General features: G+C 39.7%; 1 protein-coding gene across 1 annotated transcript in view; it reads right to left on the bottom strand.

Moving 5' to 3' along the window:
• The window catches only part of PCDH15 (protocadherin related 15), a 1,392,890-nt gene that overhangs the window by 1,067,460 nt on the left and 305,161 nt on the right, over positions 1-20,269 (bottom strand). Inside the window, exon 3 of the mRNA XM_065552026.1 lies at positions 5,096-5,173. The gene's annotated coding sequence lies outside the window, so the exon portion shown is untranslated. The remainder of the gene's footprint in view (positions 1-5,095; positions 5,174-20,269) is intronic.

The following is a 20,269-nucleotide window of genomic DNA, read 5'->3' as shown; positions in this document are numbered from 1 at the left end:
ATTGAAGAGGAGGTCCCCAACTTTGCATCTTAATTGGTTGACACTGCCTGACTGCTCCATCTGACCCCAGCTGGGTCCAGAATGCAATATGGGATGAAAAAGGACAGGCTGGAATGGGGCCATGCTTTTTGTATTGAATTTCAGGTATAAGGTCACCTATGCCAATGACAGATCCAAATCAGTGCATCCCTCTGGTATGAGTCTGCCAGAATGGGATACAAATGGTGCTAGTACTAGTTTAATGATTGCCCAAAAGCAACAAAGAAGCCTTGGCTGAGGCGATCAAGTTCCTCTATGTACTGATGTAACATCAACAGACCCCAGTCACCATCGGGCAGGATCTAATCTGAGACCTTTGGAGCTAAATGCATGAGCCTCTACTGCATGAGCTAAAAGCCACATGGCCTTTAGCTAAGGCTGTAGAGCAGACTCATTAATCTTGCGCTAAGGTCTTGGTGCAACTAGAGGGGACAGAGCACCACACGCTAGAGGTGTGTGGGTTACATTGGCACACTTGAAGGCACAGAGGCGAATGTTGTTTCATGATTCTAATGTCCATGGAACGGACAAGTTTCCTGTCCCACTCAGGATTTTTTTTGGATGCTCTAAAAACTGAGAGATTATCCTAAGTGTTTTTGACTGAAATTACACAACTGGCCATACCCTGGATCTAATATTTCTCATTGATATAGAGGTGGGATATGTGGCAGTACCCTCTTGCTTTAGACAAACTTCTTCAACTTCAAGTCAGTACATTATTGCAGGGGTAAAGGACCTATTTTCTTGCTCCATTCTCAGTAGCTGTTCAGCGGCCAAACTGCTTTAGTGATGGATTTGGTAGGCTTCTATAGCCAACTTTTGCCCTTTACCAACCGATCTGATCCTTGAAGGACAAAGCTATATGGTTTCATTGTTGGTGGTGATTATCAAGGTTTTCCTTTGGAAGGGCAGAGTGCCTGACTGTTCTAAAGGAAACTTATGTGCAGTGGTATTTGGTTTCCAGATGGTCAGCCAGAGCAAGTCAAACCCAATTGGGGTAGAGACATAATTTGATTCAGAGCTGATTTGGAAAAACAAAATTGCTGCTGTAGCAGAATGACATTCTCCATCTATATTTGGCACGAAGAGTGGTATTTTATTTTCAAAATGGACCTTGTTACCATCTTCTACGTCCCTGCTAACTCAAAACAAAGTTCTTAATAGAGATAAACCTTGGAACCACTTTGAAATTCAAGCTAATGAAGAATGATAAACAGCATAATGGGGCTGCCTGCCTGCTGAACAGTTCAGTACACCGGGACACACACTACCACAATTGCAAGAATTGCACGGGCCTTGTGGTAAATTCTAAGATGCTATTTTCACCTATGAAGGGTCTGGTTACTTGAGGGACTGGCTCTCTCCCGGTCCCAGTTAAAATGAGCAGAAGCACTTGAGCCAGATCTCTGTCTATGTGGAAAAGAGGCAGGCACTGGCAATATGTTCTTTGTATAGAATTTTGACACTATAATTGGCTTCCCTCTTTGTTCTATCAGAGGTTGCAAAATCCACCTTTTCCTCACAGGCATCAAAGCAGACTGAGTCAAGAGACTGGTCAAGAGACTGAAAGATGATGAAGCTGAGAAGTAGGATATTTCTTGGTTGGAAAGTATTAATTGGAGAATTTGTAAATGGAAAATTGAGGGGGCAAAGATAAAACCTTACAGATTACATAACCACATCATGCTTATTCACATCATCTAAACATATTCTTCAATGTTCATTGTAATAAAAAGCATGAGATTTTGTGCTCTGAGAATCACATGTATAAAATGAAATATGAAATAAAATGTTGTATAGAATATTCCAGGGGCTCTACCTTTATTATGTGACATGTTACAAACTTGAAATAAATTTGGTTGTGTATCCTTATGATGTATACATAACCACCTCCAGATTTTTATGGTTACAGCAGGGAAAGGAAACACTAAGAGATTATATGTTTTTTATGTCAATTAATAGCAATAGTAACCTAAAAATCAAATAATAGATTTACACACATTTGTAAAATTAGAATGCTGTAGAACTGAGTCTGAATCACACAAGAACAAAGCTCTGGAGTTGAGAAGTTATGGTTTTAAAAAGGTAGAGTTTGCTGCATGACCTGGTGTACAAAATAAAGATGAAGAGTCATTTTCTTAAGGCTCAGAAAACATGCTTTTAGAAACCAAAATGTTTAATTCTTTTTCAGTTTTCCAATGTAGCTTTTAAAAAACAAACACTTGTTTAAAACATCTTAATGGCAATGCTTAATGGGCTGAAGGCAATCTGTGTTAATGCAGTCTACATTGGAATGGGTTTCTCAATCCTAATATCTTCAGCTTGGAAATGGAGAAAACAGATTTAGCTAACTTCCTTTTATTGTTAACTTTAGCAAAATAAGGCATGAGTCCTACCTACTACATGTCACGTTATTTAATTAAACACATTACAGTTTGTGTTGAAAATGCATGTTAGCCTATTGCAGTGATTAAAATGTAAAACTCTGAAGCCAAATTTCTGATTTAAAACTAGCACTATAATAATATTAATACACCAGATAATATACTACTGAGGGTTACAAGCAGCATCTGTTTAACTAAGACTGCAAAACTAGTTTCCATTGTGTCCCCCTTCTTCCAATTTAACACAAACCTCACTTTCAACTATATTCACTTTCTGGAATGTTTGGTCTTCCCAAAGGTGATTTTTAAAAAAAATATTTGAACAAAATCCCTTTGTTTTTAGAGCTGAAAGCACGAGGAAAAAAGGTTTTCCCAATGTAAAATTATTATAGCCACATTCCAACAGGTCTAAATAAATGTCTTGAAATTTGGCATGAACATAGTGCTGCCGAGGATGAGTGCCTCTGTTTGCAGAGGTTGGTAGACAGCACCTTTAAATTCCCCCCTCCACCCTAAAAAAAACCCCAACACACAAAAAAAACCACAAAACAAAACAACAAAAAAGCAAGTTTAAACTATCAGGTCATTTTTACGTATATGCTCAGAGTTTTCAGGTACCCAGGTTGAAAATTTTGGTATTAACTTCTGGATCACCTAACTTTTTATTATATTTTTAAATGTGGAACCATAAATGTTGCATTAACATTGACTTTTAAAAAAAAATTGGAAAACATTCAGTCACTTTTATAACAGTGATGCAGCTGTAGTTATGACAGTTATAGTCATTGTGAATTCCGTCTCTGCCTGAATCTTTCTATCCATTGATCTGGTGTTTGATATCATACTTTGATACTAGGGCATCTGATTACCTTAACTTTGTTTTAGTTCATTTAAAATATATAAATGGCATTCAAATTTGTTCTGAAGGAACTAACAAAATTAAGAAGAATAAAAAAGTTAAGGAAAGCTGAGGGTCATTATATCCATACATATATGGAGATGATCTGTCTCTTATAGCCCCAGAAAACAACACTTTCAGTATAATGTTACCCCTTTTGACATGAGGGGTTAGCCAATATTCAAGGTATTTGTGTGTTGTTTCCAGTGCTTAATTTGTCCCAGGGTTTGCCAGGGCCAGGTCCCAGCACCTCTAGACTTGGCACTTCATAGCCCCAGCACCTCTGGGTTTGCTGCATCAGTTATGAATATAAAAATAAAATTGCTTGAGCCTCAGCACCTCTTTCATTACAAATTAAGCACTGGTCATTTCCATTGGTGTCTCTTCCAATGGAGTGTGGTATTTCTGTGATGCAATCCTGTTTATTTCCAAAGAATGTACACAATGTCCTATTTCCCTGACCACAGTAGGACACCAGAGAGTTTCCTCACTCAAGACTCCAAGCCACTTTTTTCCAGCCAGCACTCTAACACAAAAGCTCTCTCTTAGCCTTCTCTTGAGGTCACACTTCAAGTACTTCCCTGGCTGTCCATTACCTTCTCTGTCTGTTTCTCTGGTGTTTCTGGCTGCATCTCCCTCTCTCATATTCCTGCCTCCCCCACCAAGCAATACCAAGCCCTCTGCATTTTGCCTTCAAGGAAAACCCTCCACCCACATAGCTCAGCTCCTGACTGACCTTAAGTGTGGCCTGCATTCTGGCTGATAGCTCCTATTGTTTCAGATATTTTACCACAACAGCAGCTTATCTGTTTCTTTTATATAGTGAGAATGAAGGGAAGTCGTTACAGTCACCAGCTTAATCAAGGTTTCAGCCAGTCCCTAGCAAAATAATAAATTTCCCAGCTTAAGATTCATACAGCACCTTTCATACTGAAGAGTCTAAGAAAGGACTTTTTAACATTCACTTTCATCCATTAAACCTTTGACATTGCCCTCCTGCTAAATGTACTATACAGTAGTTTTCCATTGACTGGACTGAAGTTTAATTTCTCTACCCTTAAGTAACTGTACAGAGGTGTATATTACATTTTTTACATGTTTACAATAGCAGCAAGCCACCGATTCATTTTTCTTAACTTTGAACATCTCTTATAGCATTGTTTCCACTGTTTATGTTACAGTAAGACAACATCTGTCAAAATTTTATCTAAATGTTTGTTCTCATTTTGTATCCCCAAACATTTTATAGCCATTGCTTCTGTAATCACAGCATAAGCCTTAGTTCAGAAACAACAAATAGAAGAAGATTGATTTCCATCTCAAAAATGTCAAACTTCTGCCTATAATGCTCAGCTATGCTTTTCTGAAACAGCAAAGTTCAAAAAGAGCCATCGATCTGACAGATTTTTGACATGTCATGATAGATGCGATGGGTCTACTACTTTACTGCCAAAAATGTCCTCCAACAGAATGAGGCAATGAATGAAGAAGAATAAATCTAAACTGAATAGAATTGCTTGTTATAAATGTATAAGAGGAAAAACAACAGGCACTTCACATCTCTGGAGACAAACTCCTGCTTTTATAAAACCTTATACTAACACTTATTTCATCTTGGATAATACTTGTTATCATCTAGATCAATTATACAGGGGCAACATTATCTAAAGCCAATATTCATAAGCAGCTAAAAACCATCCTGAAATTATTTAGCCACAGGACAAGGAAAAATAAACGAACAGTCTATAGTAACAAAACAATAGGTTCTACTTACCCTATTGTCTTGTCTCTCTGTCAGCTAGCCAAATGACAGCTGCTTCAAGTGTGTCAGGTGAATTATATCCCCATCTTCCTAGAAGACAGTGGTATTGATTAATACTACATCAAGGTCTTTACCTCAAGTGCACAGTGTGGATGCATTTCATTTTCTTTCAGAACATTGCCATGTTGGAGATAAATTATAGCAAGTTTGGAAAAGTAAATCTTACATTCATAAGTCAGAGCATTTCATAAGGAGCATTGGTTTGATTTATAACTAATGTCTCACAGTGTATCCCATCATCTACACTTCAGGTAACAGCCTCTACTTCCACGATAGAGAAAAATATTCTCATGTGCATATTTTCTTATGGCATTTGACCAAAGAACTAACAAAGCAAGCACAAAGTCAACTCAAACATGACACTTTAAAACACAGTTTATTATGCTAACATGAGGCACATTTAACATTTACAGTAAGTATGCTCAATAAAACTAAAGTGCTGTATGAATAGATGGATGGTTACTTCTGAATGTGTATGATTTCAAAAACAGATCAATGTATCACTATGTCACATTTCTAATTCCCTTACGCCACAGGCATTGGAGCTATATTTAAAATCACAGAGATACTATCTTAAATGAAAACCAACACACACATACACAGAAATAAAACAGAAGCAAGTGAAAGCCAGCTCACCAAAATTCTGAAAACCATTTTTAAAGATGAGAATCCCTATGGCTAAAGAATGCCCACTTTAAAAAAAAAAAAATGATTTCTTTGCTTTCAGTCAACAATTTTCTTAGGCTGCTATTGCACAAAATAAATTTATATACAAGTGAGAAAGCATTGCAGTATTCTGGTATAGCACATTTGTTGAAATAAAGTGGCTCTTTTCTAAATAGGTCATGTAGAATCGGAGTTGAAAATTAAAAACGGGTATTGAACACAAAAAAGTATTGTAATTAAATGGTTATGAACAAACATGAAAAGACATAGAAACTGGAAAGGGCAAAACCCACTTATTTTGTGAAGATGTGTACATCTACCACAAACACAAATAAATAGCTTTCATACATACATGCATTTTATAGTATACTCTTAAAATGTACATAGTCTTCCCTCAGATTTGAATGTGTGCAACACTTGAAATTTCCTGTGATAAGGCCCCCCCCTTTCCCCCCCTCTTCAATAAAGGGGGAGAGAGAGAGAGAGAGACACACACACACACACACACCTTATAGCATTCTGTACATATGCACAAAATATACTCAAACAAACAAACAAAAATACAACCTATCAATTATCAGCCTGATTGTAATATCATGTAATCTTTATAAGGCACATATTCAGCTTACAAACGAACAAGCAGAAGTGTCTGCAAGGCAACACTCGACTCATCAACTTTAAAAATGTGCTACTTCTGAGGTCTGTTTAGTATTGGCTAAAGTGAAAAAAATTGAACTGAAAGGTAACTTGCTTTGCTGCACAACACCGCCTTCAAAAGGAGAAATCAGAGTAAACCTTATCAATCAATCCCTATGAATAATTGGCAACTCCCTGGAATTATAAAACAGACAGTACTGTACACTTCAGTTGGTACCATCATCTATTTAGCAGTGCCACTGCGATAGCTAAATAAATCTTTTACTCTAGCTCATACAGCAATGGCTCCACCTCCTCTAATTCTGCAGTAATAAAACAGGGTACGTTTGATTAAGGTAGGTCTCTCTCCAGGCTTTGTGGCAGTAAGGCTTTTGCATTATCCATAACAACACTAGCAACAGTTGAAAAATATTATTGAGCACACATTCTTGAAGGAGGCGGTTCGAATACCAAACAAAAAACAGCTCCCAGTTTTTAAGCATAGCCACACTTTAAAAAACCTCAAGCTAGAATCAGGGTTTTAATTCATCCAATTATGCTTCTTAACAAGGCTTGGGTGAAACATTTATGTTTAGAAGGAATAGGGTAGTATCCCTTTAAACTACCTTGAGAACTCTTGTGGCACTCATTGTGTTCTATGTTTTAGAAGCTGTAAGAAACCAGTCAGAGGAGCAGTTTGTATGTACCTAGGCATTGCATGTTTGGGTACATTTTGTGAGCTTGGTTATTTGAAGCTAGTTTCTTTATTATAAATATTTATATATTTAGTGGAAAGAAAAATACACAGCCCCATCACAAAATTGTGTTACTTGGAAATTTCATTTAGAAGTGTCTTTGTTAGAGGATAATTTCATAATACTATAACATACTTTCCACATCAGTTTTTTGAATGCCCAGATGATTTATTGGTTGTGATTAGTAATGAAGTAGTGGCTCTGGTTTCCTGATTGACTGAGCCTGCTCTGTGTGGTCAGGAAGGTGAGTAGACACTACTCTTTGGCAAAAGAAGGGGCTGTGTGAGGATGCGCCATCCTTTTCAATGATAAGGCAAAGGAACATGTAATAGACACACCAAACCAATTGAAAGGGAGGGAGACAGCTGCCTACTGGTCACCTTTAGGGATGTAGACATTTGTCTTTGCCAAATTTAAAGGGTCACTGCCAGAAAAATCATGCTGCAAAATGTTTCTCTGAAAAGGTGAGCATCCACTTGGGAGGTCAGGGGTGGGCAAACTTTTTGGCCTGAGAGATGCATCTGGGTATGGAAATCGTATGGCAGGCCATGAATGCCTGGTGGGGAAGGGGACTTTATGGGGTGTAGCATTGGGGGCTCTATAAAAGGATGTTACCAAGGTGGGAGGAGTGGGGGGACTCATGGGGTGTGGCATGGAGGGGCTCTTACAGGCGTGATATTGGGGACTCCTAGGGGCCCTGCTGGCAGTGACACCAGGGCGGCTGCCACAGGTGGAGGCACCCTAGCTGGGACAAGCGCAGCTCCTAGGCTCTCGAGGGTGGGGCTGTAGGAGACCAGGAGGGGACTGGCATGCAGCCATGTAGAGGCAGGGTTCCAATCCCCAAAACAGCACGGTGAAGTTGTGCCTGCACAGTGTGGCTCTGTGTGTGCCGGAAGATGGTAGAATTGTGAGTTGGGGGCTGGGGAGTGCTGGGCGGGTGGAGTAGGGCAGACCCCCAGCCCCGCTCCCCAGCTGGAGCACTGGATCAGGACAACCCCCCAATCCCGCTCCCCGGTGGGAGCTCGAGGGCTGGATAAAAACGTCTGACAGGCTGGAAGCGGCCCACAGGCGATAATTGTGAAAATAGTGGCTTGAGGGGAAGAGGCTGAATTCCTATGTATTTGATGGCAAGACTTCTAGCTGAAAGATATCCCTAGTATTCCATGTTGGGCATGGTATTTGAAATCTCCCTCTGCATCGTTCATGTTTCTGTAAAAAAAACCAAGATGCAATTTTGATATCATGATGTGTTTCTAGTGATGGAAGTACACTAAATGCAACACTTACATAATGAAAAGTGGGGTCTCTGCATGCCAAAGACAAAAGGCATTGGCAGGGCATTTGCCATTTCCAACAACTGAGGAAACTACACAAAAGCCCCAAAACCATGAAGAGCTAGCAGTCCATCCTAATGTACCAGTTGTAATACTATCAGAGGAGCTGCCTGGTGATGGAGCGAGCAAAGTGCCCTCTTTCATGACTACCACCTCATGACACACTAGTTACCTGCATTACCACCTGAAAAAAAAAAACGTTGTCCTCCAGCTGCACAACAGCAGGATGAACCTGTGTTTCTTAGTGAATGACTAGTGCTCATAATACTCCATAGCCTGCTCAAGACCTATCATATTGTGTTAGACAAGCACCAAAAGAAAGTCGATTACATCTCTGGTCCATTGCATTCCCCTCCTCCAAAGAAAGATCTAGCATTTGTTCCCCTTCCTTGAAATTGCCAACACCTTATTGCCTCAATTTGATCTTCTGCTCTAGTTTAGAGGTGAAAGGCTAGGTATAGAAGTGAAAGCACTTTCATCCTTGGCTACTTTTGCCCTGAAAGAGCTAGGGTGTGTGAACAATTGTATCTGTTCCTTCCTAGGCCAATGATACTTCTGTATGAAATTTCAGATGTGTGAAGTATGACAGCAAATGTAGATTTCAGAAGCTGGTCTCCATATATACACGTGACTTTAAAGTTTTGTGGAAAATATAATGTTGAGTATTAGAAATCTGTGTGAAACAAATTCATGAATTTTTGTCATGTGAAATTTTCAAAGGCCCTCCCATGCCTACCAATTGCGTGTTTCCTGCTGTAGTGCACTGAATCATGAATAGACCAGTGACTGGAAGACTACTATTGCACTCTATATTCCCTAAACTTACAAAACAGTCCACAAACCTACAAAATGAAAGGGGGTGGGGGAGTTAGGACCATAGCATCCAGAATGTGGAAGAGATCAGATTTTTTTTTTTAAAGAAACAAATCTCAGCCATGTGTTTTTAGTTGTATGTAACTACATATGTGCAAAGACCACAGCTGCATCTGGACCACAAATTTATGCCCTGCCCATATCATTAACAAATTAATTGACAGCATGTTTTACAACCTCCACAGAGTTTGGCTAACTTTCACTGTTCCCACTGACCTTCTACTGGTGATTCTGTCCTGATAGGGGCATGGATTCAGATGTAGGAAGCCAAGTTTGGAATCATTCTCCCTTACATAACTGACCTTTATTTTTGTTGAAATCAAGAGGTATAAATTCAGGGCTTGAAATGGACCATCTCAAGGTAGCTTAGTAACCTGGATTAGTTTTCTTGTTTTCTGTGAGAGGAAGATTTTTTTCTTTCTGCCAAAACTTAAGCTATAATTGAAAAATACTATGTCCCTAAGCCCTCAGAGCCCTGAATAAAACTTTCTAAATATGAACCAAGTATAAACAAAACAGTAAAGTCTGCCTGTGTTTGCAGATAGTTCAGACCTTTCAGCACTATTGCTTCAGACTCATTTTTCCAGTACATTGTCAGATGCCTAACAATGATAATTTAAACGTCACTATTTAGCCATTTCATTGCTGATCAAACCCTATGAAGAAGAAAGAGGATTGTATTACAAAAATGTGCACAAACTACCATGACAGACACCTCACCTTGGTGCAATGAGCATTTCCTGTCTTCCCTCCCCCCCCCCATTATGAGCCTTTGCCATCAACAAGCAGATAGCAGGTACAGAAACCAGAGTGCATTCAAGCGCCACCTAAGGGAACTAAGGAAACCAGCAGAGCCAATAAGTGCATACAGCCCCTACCCAGGGGGAGCCAAGCCCAATGAAAACACTATTTTCAAATGGATAGACCTTGAAAGAATATCACTGTTTTCTCCACCCCCCCCCCCCAATTTTGCCATTGGTTCAGTTGATAGCAGAATGTTGCCTCCCATATGTAAATGCCATAGTGTTTAAATGTTTACACTTAAAATGTGTTCATATTCAGCTCAAATGTAAGTTAGCTTTTAGTAAAATTACTGAAAGGTGAAGATATTCTAAGATGCTGGGGAAAGTAGAAATGATATCTACAATATGATAACAGGGTGCAATACTATTTACATCCATTTTATTTAGTAATCTAAACAATGAGGCATACTACTATCTGAAGCTGGGCAAAAGTCCACTAAGAATCAGGTGGAAACACAATTTATTTTAATTTCATATCTAAGAGAAACTGAATTCTGAATATCTTTAGGTGAAAGGCAACTAACCTATTACATTAATATGGAATTTTGGGACAGAATTGATGATTTAAGTAGGAAAATATACACATACATTTAATAAGAATGCATCAAATAAATTTTTTTAAAAAGTCAATCACTCCGTTTTTTTTTTTTATAATTGTTTCTTTATTTTTCTTCTAATTTAAGGCAAAATACTCAAATGATGCTTATAATGGATGTACTGACAAATCTTTATACAGAGCACCACAAATCAGTGCCAGGATTTGTAAGAAGTTCAAGGTTAAAGTATAGTACAAGAAGCAAACTGCAGTTCCTCTTTCATTGTGAGCTCTTAACTTCAGATATACCCTGTCTCTTCACCATGAAGTTAATACTCTATAAAAGACTGCTTAAAATTATTTTCACATTTGGTTTCTCTTTGAGAAGTGTTTATCAGGCATCTGAATTTCAGTCTTTGGTACTACACTGCAATGATCTGCAACAGTCATTACTACAATAGAAGTTTGGGGTGGGGGGGAAAATCAGGTTTCTGAGCTTCTCTGTGTATTTGGAAACAAATGCATTATTCTTCCATCTTATTGTATTAAGAGCACATTTTATTCCCTGCAATACATACCTTATAAGACTTTACAGTTGAAGCAGACAGATAGTGATGAATATATTCTAATAAGATTGACCTTTGGACTTGTATTGGCACAAGTACATTGTTGAACAAAATGTCTGAAGGAAAGAATTTCAACTAATAAGAACGTTGAGTGGCATTCAGACATGCTATGTATGCACAAAGCTATGCACTATTAGATCATATTATGACAATTGTAGGCTCCTCACCTTTAATCTACCAAAAGATATATATGAACTAAGTTACATATTTTAAATGCTTTGTAAATTTTATATACTGCAAATTCTATCATCTCCTTGTTAGTCATCAAATTTCTGCTGAATCAAGTAGGTTTGATCAAAAATCCTTTTGCATATAAAGTCCCATTCTACATTGAATTAAAGAAGCTATAAAATGTATCCCATACTGAACAATTGTAGATATGCTCCTGTGACATGACTGTTCACTTTTCACTGTAATCAAATCTGACTTCTTATATTGCAAAATGAAATTATAGTAATTCTAAAAACAAAAGTGTATACAATGTGATAGGTTAGTAAGGGATGGCCAAATTGTGTAATTAGTTACACCAATAGATGGTAAGAGCAAAATTTGATTTGGAAATACTGACTAGGAGGAGAGAGAAACAGATGGATAGAAAGAAAAACAGATATATTAGTGTATGGGGGGAAATGGCTGAATTGTGGAGACAAATGCATGTCTGTCAAACAGAATTTATAGAAATACATTCAGTAATGTTTTATAACACACAAAAGATACATTTTACATTGCCACTGATTCCAAAAAGCTATACTGTGCACCACAGTTTTATATACTAGTAGGAATATTCTTCTTTAACTGTAAATCGTACTACTTTGTACACAACTACAACCATTTGAAGAAATTTGAGTTACAGGATATATTTTGAAATCTTCCGTTAACATGAATCAAATTTCCTACTTGTTCTCCTTTCACTGATTTTCTCAATAGTTGGAATAGGAAAAGGGGTGGAGTCAAGCCCATTGATAGGGACCGGGGAGACTGGGAGTTGCTGAAGGGATGGCAATGAAAAGGGAAGAATGCTGTCACAAAGAAAATTACAAGAAAGAAACAGAGAAAAGAGAATATGGAACCAAAAAAACCCCCAAAAGGGCAGAAATAGCATTGGTCCCAAAAGGTAAGTATATTTCCCCTCTGTGATGCTGAATGTGACAATAAAAATAAAGAATAATCAACCACCATAATATTACAACAGCCTAGCTCTACATTATTGCCAGCCTCCTGACTTTATAGAAGCTGTCAAGGCTGGATCCCCACTTTGAACTTTAGGGTACAAATGTAGGGGCCTGCATGAAAACTTCTAAGCTTAACTACCAGCTTAGCTCTGGTTCGGCTGCCACCATTTCAAGGGATTCCCTTCCTGGGAAACCTTGAAAAACCTTCACCAAATCCCTGGTGAAAACAAATCCAAACCCCTTGGATCTTAAAACAAGGGGAAATTAACCATTCCCCCTCCTTCCTCCCACCAACTCCTGGTGAATCAAGATCCAAACCCCTTTGGATCTAAAACAAGGAAAAATCAATCAGGTTCTTAAAAGAAGGTTTTTAATTAAAGAAAAAGGTAAAAATCATCTCTGTAAAATCAGTATGGAAATTAACCTTACAGGGTAATCAAACTTAAAGAGCTCAGAGGACTCCCCTCTAGTCTCAGGTTCAAAGTACAGCAAACAAAGATAAACACTCTAGTAAAAGGTACATTTACAAGTTGAGAAAAACAAAGGAAAACTAACACGCCTTGCCTGGCTATTTACTTACAAGTTTGAAATAGGAGAGACTTGTTTAGAAAGATGTGGAGAACCTGGATTGATGTCTGGTCCCTCTCAGTCCCGAGAACGAACACACTCCCAAACAAAGAACACAAACAAAAGCCTCCCCCCCCCCCCAAGATTTGAAAGTATCTTGTCCCCTTATTGGTCCTTTAGGTCAGATGCCAGCCAGGTTACCTGAGCTTCTTAACCCTTTACAGGGAAAAGTATTTTGGAGTCTCTGGCCAGGAGGGGTTTTATAGTACTGTACACAGGACAGCTATTACCCTTCCCTTTATAGTTATGACAGAAGCCCACACCTACTCCCTCACAGGTGAGCTTCTTTCTAATCAAGGCTCTTCACTCAGCCTAAATCTCCCTTGTTTGCCTGTTAATTGGCTGTGTGTGCCCACCTGCCCTTTCAGGTCCCCTGTGGCCATCACACACTCCTTGACCAAAAAGAAGAGGAAGGCAAAAACCCCATCAAGCTCTCTGCCAATCTGACCTGTGGGAAAATTCCACTGTGACCCCACATATAGTGGGCAGTTAGACCCTGAGCATGTGAGCCAGAACCAGCCAGCCATGCACCTGAGGGAGAATGCTTGGTACTATCTCAGAGCACTAGCCCACCCTGTCCAGTGTCTCATATCCAGCTGTGACCATCTCTGATGCTTCAGAGGAGGAAGACAACACAAAACCAAAAAAAACCCCAAACTCTTGAATACATTTTTGGAGTGGGATGATTTTATTTCTGGTTCCTGTTGAAGCCCTCAAGCATAATATTTTAGGAACATAAGACATGAACTGGAAGGACCTCCAGATAGTCCTGACCCACCCACCACCACAAGCAATCATGTCACACAATCCCACTCAAATTTGTCCAGATCTCTCTTAAAACTAATTAAGTTGTAGGCCTCCTGATGTGTTGGCTTCCTGCCTTAGGAAAATGAGTCTTATCTTGGTTGGAGCCTGGAGATAGCATCTTTCCAGCTAGTAGCTTAGGCATTGTCTCAATAATCCTGCTGTGGAGGTTACTTTTCTGGAACCATTGCGTTACCTTCTTGATTTCCTAACAACTCCACTATTAAACTAAACAAGCATCTGTGTGTAAACAGATATAGTCATAACTGTACAATTCTAACTGCCATGACATACATAGTATTCATGAACTATTACAGATCAGCCCCATATCCTCCAAGTAAGGTTTATTTTTCTTTCCAATATCATTCCACTTATTGGTTCTCAATTGAACCATCTATTCACCTCCCCATCACCCAGGCTTGCAGCTTCCTCGTCATTTTCAAGTCCACATGCTACTTTTCCCATCATGTCTAAATTCTTGCTGGTCCTACAGTTTCTTCCTGAATAAACATTACCAAAAATTCACCTTTCTTATCTATTCCTTACTCGTACTTTTTATGCCGTGACCATGTCTCTATTGAGGGTCTTTGTCTTTCAACTCTGCCTTCTCCAGCAGAACCAAAAGTCACTATTGCTAAAATCCCTTATTTTCTGCTACTCTGATATATCACCCCTCTCCCTCTGGTCATTGCTTCAGTCTTTACAACATGAAATTTAAGAGCTTGATATACACCTTTAATATCTGCCATTGTCTCCTCATTCTTCTTTCATTCCCTTTGTTCCTCCCAAATTTTTCTCCTGAATGGGCTTTTGTTTCCTTCTCTCACTCTTCGCTTCATACAGATCCCTATGCTTAGACTCAACTTGCAGTTCTTGCCAACTATGCACCCTGACCCACTCCTTCAAATCCATCCTTAATGTTTTTAAAGGGATTCTTTTTACCTCTCTCTCACTACTCCCTCACATGCCCTCCCTTAGCTGAACTTCTGTCCTGTCTCTCAGTTGGACAGTTCCCTGGGGCAGAGAACAGCTCTTACTCTGTTTGTAAAGCATGGTGTGCATTTTACAGTATTCTATACATTATCCTCATCAATAACTATTTGATTTAGTTACTCAGAAATAAGAGACTGTGTGGATAAGGAACACGACTGATAAAAATAGGAGTATTTAAAACAATTTAAAAATTAAAAAGCCAGAAAGCTCTTTTGCCATTCTTCCTAGTCTCAGAACTGTAATAGGACAAAACTAATTGCATCAACTGTCAAACTGTTACTGCCCCGTTGGATACCAAAGGGTACTTTTCAAATACTAAAAAGTTCTGAGGTTCAAAAATATTCAGAGTCATAACACCTCATGCCCCTTCTTGTAGAAGAACCTATGGGAGGAGAAGAGGAAAAAAAATCTGCTAGTGTTAACTCTGACTTGCCACCACATTCTCCCTCTGGGTTGCACAAGTAGTTAATGCTGAGAAACGGGAGGCAGTAGGAAAGTGAGTTAAAAACTACCAATGCTATGTCAAAATCAGTGTTGAAACTGATCATTCGGGCCCTCTGAGTACAGGAAGAAATTATTTATATGACTGATCTTAGTGGGAGATACATGATTTTCATACAACTACATGTACTGCAAACAAGTAAGAGAATGCACTAGTTTTATCAGCCTATGTCCACAGTGGATTCAAGGATTCAGAGGAATCTTTTCATTTAAGTGCTTGAAAGATCAGTTACTGCCTATGGTGCTTTTGATCAATGAGACAAGAGCAAAGATGACTGGTATCCAGAATAATTAGTGGGGTTGCAGCTAGCACAATGCTCTCCTTGCTCAATACCCCCCAGACACATGTATCTCAGTAGCTTGATCAAAATGAAAAACACTGGTTGGGGATGTCAAAGATTAGCGTTTTGGTGGAAAATAAGTAAGAAAAATGGTCTCTTCCCCCTCACCCGCACACCACCTTCTGCTTTCAGAATGAAAAACTGGGACACCTTACTTTAAAGGATAAGGTAGGAGAAAATAGTATTTACCCAACAATTCTTCATGATTCTCTCCTAGTCCCAACTTCCTCCCATACAATCAAACTCTTTCCCCGCCATATAGCTCCATACATCCACCTATATTCTCATTCCCCCCTGCAATAAATTTGCCAATCCCAGCCCATTCCCCTCCAAGCTCCCTTCAACATACTGCAGCTCAGAAATACCTCTCCATCCCGGATATACAAACACCTATCCCTTTAGGCTGAGAATCCATCCTCCTGCTGCTTAACCTCTTCATATCTCAGAATATCTTCACCCTACCATGCGTAACCCCCTTCCCCCCATGCTCCAAACTCGTTGCCCTCCTACCTGACATCCATCACCATTAGGCTCAGAAACACCAACCCCCACCCCTACCACACCCCACCCCAGTTCAGGAACATAACTTGCTTGCTCCTGGACCTGAAGAAATCATAGCTCCAAAGAATCCAGTATTTCATGTTTTATATTTCTCCCTTTGCTCCTTGTAGCACATGGGCTGCAGGTTCAACAATCTCCAGTGACAACCAGATGTGCATAAGCCATGCTACACAGTGTCTGTAATGTGGTTGACAGTTGCAGTATTACTGGGGAGGTTAGCCATCAGCCCTGGAAAGAAGGCCAACTACAACTAGAAATATGACCTTGCTGCATTTTCAACCCTGGTCTCTAACCCTGCCTATGGTACTGCTACTCCTCTGTTATCTGATACAAATTAACTACTGTTCCTTAGGGTTCCAGTAGAAGGGACATATCTATAGATAGCACAAAATGGAAAGTAGCCACAAGCACCTGTCAAGCAAAAACATAATATAAATGCAAAAGCTCCTGAGCAAAATCTATAAAGCCACCACCTTCTCCTCTCACTTCCTGCTGAGACGTCACCTTTTCCTTGATGCAGACAGGAAACTGATAACAGCTCAACATGGCACAAGTTGTGATTATTGCTATTGATTGGGTAAGACTAGCAAATACAGCTAGTTTGGCCTAAAGTATCATAGTATTTGGTTAATCTCTCCTCCCTACCCACTTGCTTATCTCATCTTCCTTTTATGACCTGTCTAATTAGACTGTCAACTCTTCAGGGCAGGGACTTTTATTTAGCATATATCTGTACAGCACCTAGCACAACTGAGGCCCTGATCTGGTTCAGGACTCTAGGTGCTACCACAATGTAAATGATTAACAGCAGCAGCAAAGGGAAAGCTCAATGGAATAATACAATATTTAACTTGGAAGAATGCAAACTAACATATCTGTATTACATTGATACCGAGTGTGAGGGAGAGACACCTTGGAAGCAGTAATACTGAAAGATTTAAGATGGATTTTCAAATGCACATTTAATGGATTAGGAGTACAAGCCCAGCTAACTTTCATTACATGGGATTTGTCCTCCTAACTCACTTAGGTGCTTTTGAAAATCCCACCCCTCTGGCAGTAGTGAAGAGAAATCTAGACCTGAACTTGCAGTGCAACATAACTGCAAAAAAACTAAAGAAGGTCAATACAATTTTGGGTTGTATAGACAAAATCATCAAAAACAAGGAAATCATCAATACAGGGCAGTTTACACACACACACACACACACACACACCTCTGCACCTGGAATATTGCATACCCTTGTATCTATTACCAGAAAGATGTTGACATCTCTCTCTCTCTCACAAATTAGCAGATGGAATTTTTTAAACCTACTCATATTTAAAACCAAGAAAAATACATACCTGCTGGTACTCAATTTTAAATAATCACATACTTTTTTCATAGTCCTAGATCTCCTAGTTCCATATCTCACCACAGTTTTCCATTCTAAGCCTAAATACTAATAATCACATGGCTAAGATTCAGCCCATAAAAATGTGTCATGACAACTGTAAGTAGAATTGCCACTGTGACTTTCAGCTTCTCCGTGCTGGAAATACAGGAGTTTGTTCTTTTGTTAAGCACAGAAGAAATCTGCACCATTGTTTTGTGTAGCTAGCAAAATGGTAAAAATTGCCAATTCTACCCAATATACAAAATTTACTTTCATCTCATCAAAAGGCATCCTGTTAAAGCAACTTCTCCAACAGGTTTAAGAAAGATCCTTCTTTCATGTGGATAAAAGCAATACTAAATTAGTGAAGGCTTTGCCAATTCTATGTTGATTTCAAAAAGATCTCAGCATCGAGTGATTTGCTACAAGATGAAAAGATACAAGTGAAAAACTATTTTAGATTAAGGGCATAGGCATTTATCTTAAAGAATGGTAGGCAAGACATATCAAATAAAAACACTAGCTTTAGTTTCAAAAAGATGTAGAGGATTTTGGCTGTGAACACAAGGCTTATTGTGTGTGTTCTACTAAAGTAGTTTCAATACTTAACAAGTAGTGTGGTGTGGGACCTTTTATTTTTTAAAGAAGTGCTAATATTATGAATTGTAATATAAGTGTGAAGTCTGGAAAGACATTCTGTATCACAGTATGTGATCATAACTACCCAAACTCATCTTTAACCTTGGTCAAAAGCGTGCATATCATCATTACTTTTTTCCTGCTGAGATAGCTATCATAGACCATGCCGTTCTCTAAATTACGTTTTATAGAATATGTGTTTGGTGATTTAGAAGCCAAGAACTATATAGAAGGACAGTGAGTGGCTATGTATAATAAAACATTACTGAAGTGATTTATTCTTTAAAAGATTCATTTCCTTGTAGATCAATGTTGCTTTGCAAACACATATTAGAAAAAAAGCATTTTCTGCAACTAGAAGTGGCTTACTGCAGTATTGTCCAGCTACACCAAAAGGACAGGAGACTCTGGATGTGGTTTTAATCAGGCTGCAATTTTATAATTAGATGTCTGGGACTACTGGGCAGATAGAAGTGAATGCAGGCAACTCCATGATCATTTCAATATCTACCAGAGGGCTTCCACCTACTTTTTCCATCCTGGTCCCCAGCCAATCCACTGCTGGGACTAATGAGGGTTCAGGTGGACTGTAAAGGAAAGGGGTGTTGGCTCCCTGCCATGCCAGTCATAGCAGCCCTGAAACCCACCCTCCTTCAGTTCCTCTAACAAACACCTCCTTTAAGTCCTTTACCAAGACATTTATCCAGTCACTGTACCCTCTCCCTATCAAGTACCTGCACTGGACATCTGTTCTTCACTTAGGCTATGATGCTGCAACTTCATTATGTAACTCTCTTCCCTACTCACAGAAACAGAGACCCCTCTGAACCTGCTATAGGGAAGGCAACTCTCCCCCCACTCCACCTGGCCAATCTGATGGTGAGAGAATTTTTTCCCTAGCCCCCCGTGAAAGGAGTGGCTAGCACAATGCCCACAGTGGGTCCCAACCACACCTGGTATTTTGGCACTTTAATAGTCCTTACTCAGGGGTCTGGTTGGGAAGTGTAGCCTGATGGTCACAGCTGTAACCCCTGATTGCAAAGGGGGTTGTGGGGAGGGGAGCCCAGGCCCTCCCGCTCCACTGGACTCTGACCTAGAGCCCTTTGGGCTACCAGTGGCCTAGCAACCAAGGCTGCTTAAGGCTCTCCTCCCTGGGCCTCTTCATCTCATCCCCCACCTCCAGGATCAGTTTATTCCAAGCCTTTCACCGAGTGGGGAAATCCAAATCAAAATAAGTAAAAGGGGCTTACCAATGTCCAAGATCCACAGGATACTTCCCTCTCTAGTTGTCTCTGGGGTAGGTCCTCCCTTCTCTCAGGGAGGGCCCCTTTGGGCAACTGTATCACAACTTTTAGACTTCCCTCTGCTCTGCTTTGCGCTGCACTCCTGGAGTTGTGAGCTGGAGGTCTGCTCACCTGAGCTAATTAATTGTCTTTTAATTCCTCCAGCAGGTGGAGCATTTGCTGCAGGTGTGGCAGGGCAGGGCTGGCTGAGCCCAAAATAATCCCTTAACCCCTTGTAGTGTGCGGTTTGTAAACCCCATCACAGCACTTCAAAGAAGTGGGAGGGTGTGTGCTGCTCCACCTAGTCCAGGGGAAAGGGGCTTCTCCTATTGGACTTGCCCTTTATCAACTCCCCAGCCTTTCTGGTCCCTGGGCTGTAGACAGTATCATCACACTGACCCACTCTGCATTTGCAGTGTCTGTGCCTCTCACACCCCACCCTTAAAGCAATATGTAACGATGTAATCCATAACCTCTTTGATAAGAATGCAAGCAAGTGTGCCACCATGGTCCCAGATTTTGTGATGTGGACATCTAGGTTAAGACCATTCATTCATTTAATTAAGGCTAAGCAAATGGTAACTATTTCAATCAGATC

This window comes from Chrysemys picta, chromosome 7, assembly GCF_011386835.1.
Source record: "Chrysemys picta bellii isolate R12L10 chromosome 7, ASM1138683v2, whole genome shotgun sequence".
NCBI lineage: Eukaryota > Metazoa > Chordata > Testudines > Emydidae > Chrysemys > Chrysemys picta.
Note: the sequence above shows the minus strand (reverse complement) of the source record. Positions and strands in the feature narration are given on the sequence as shown.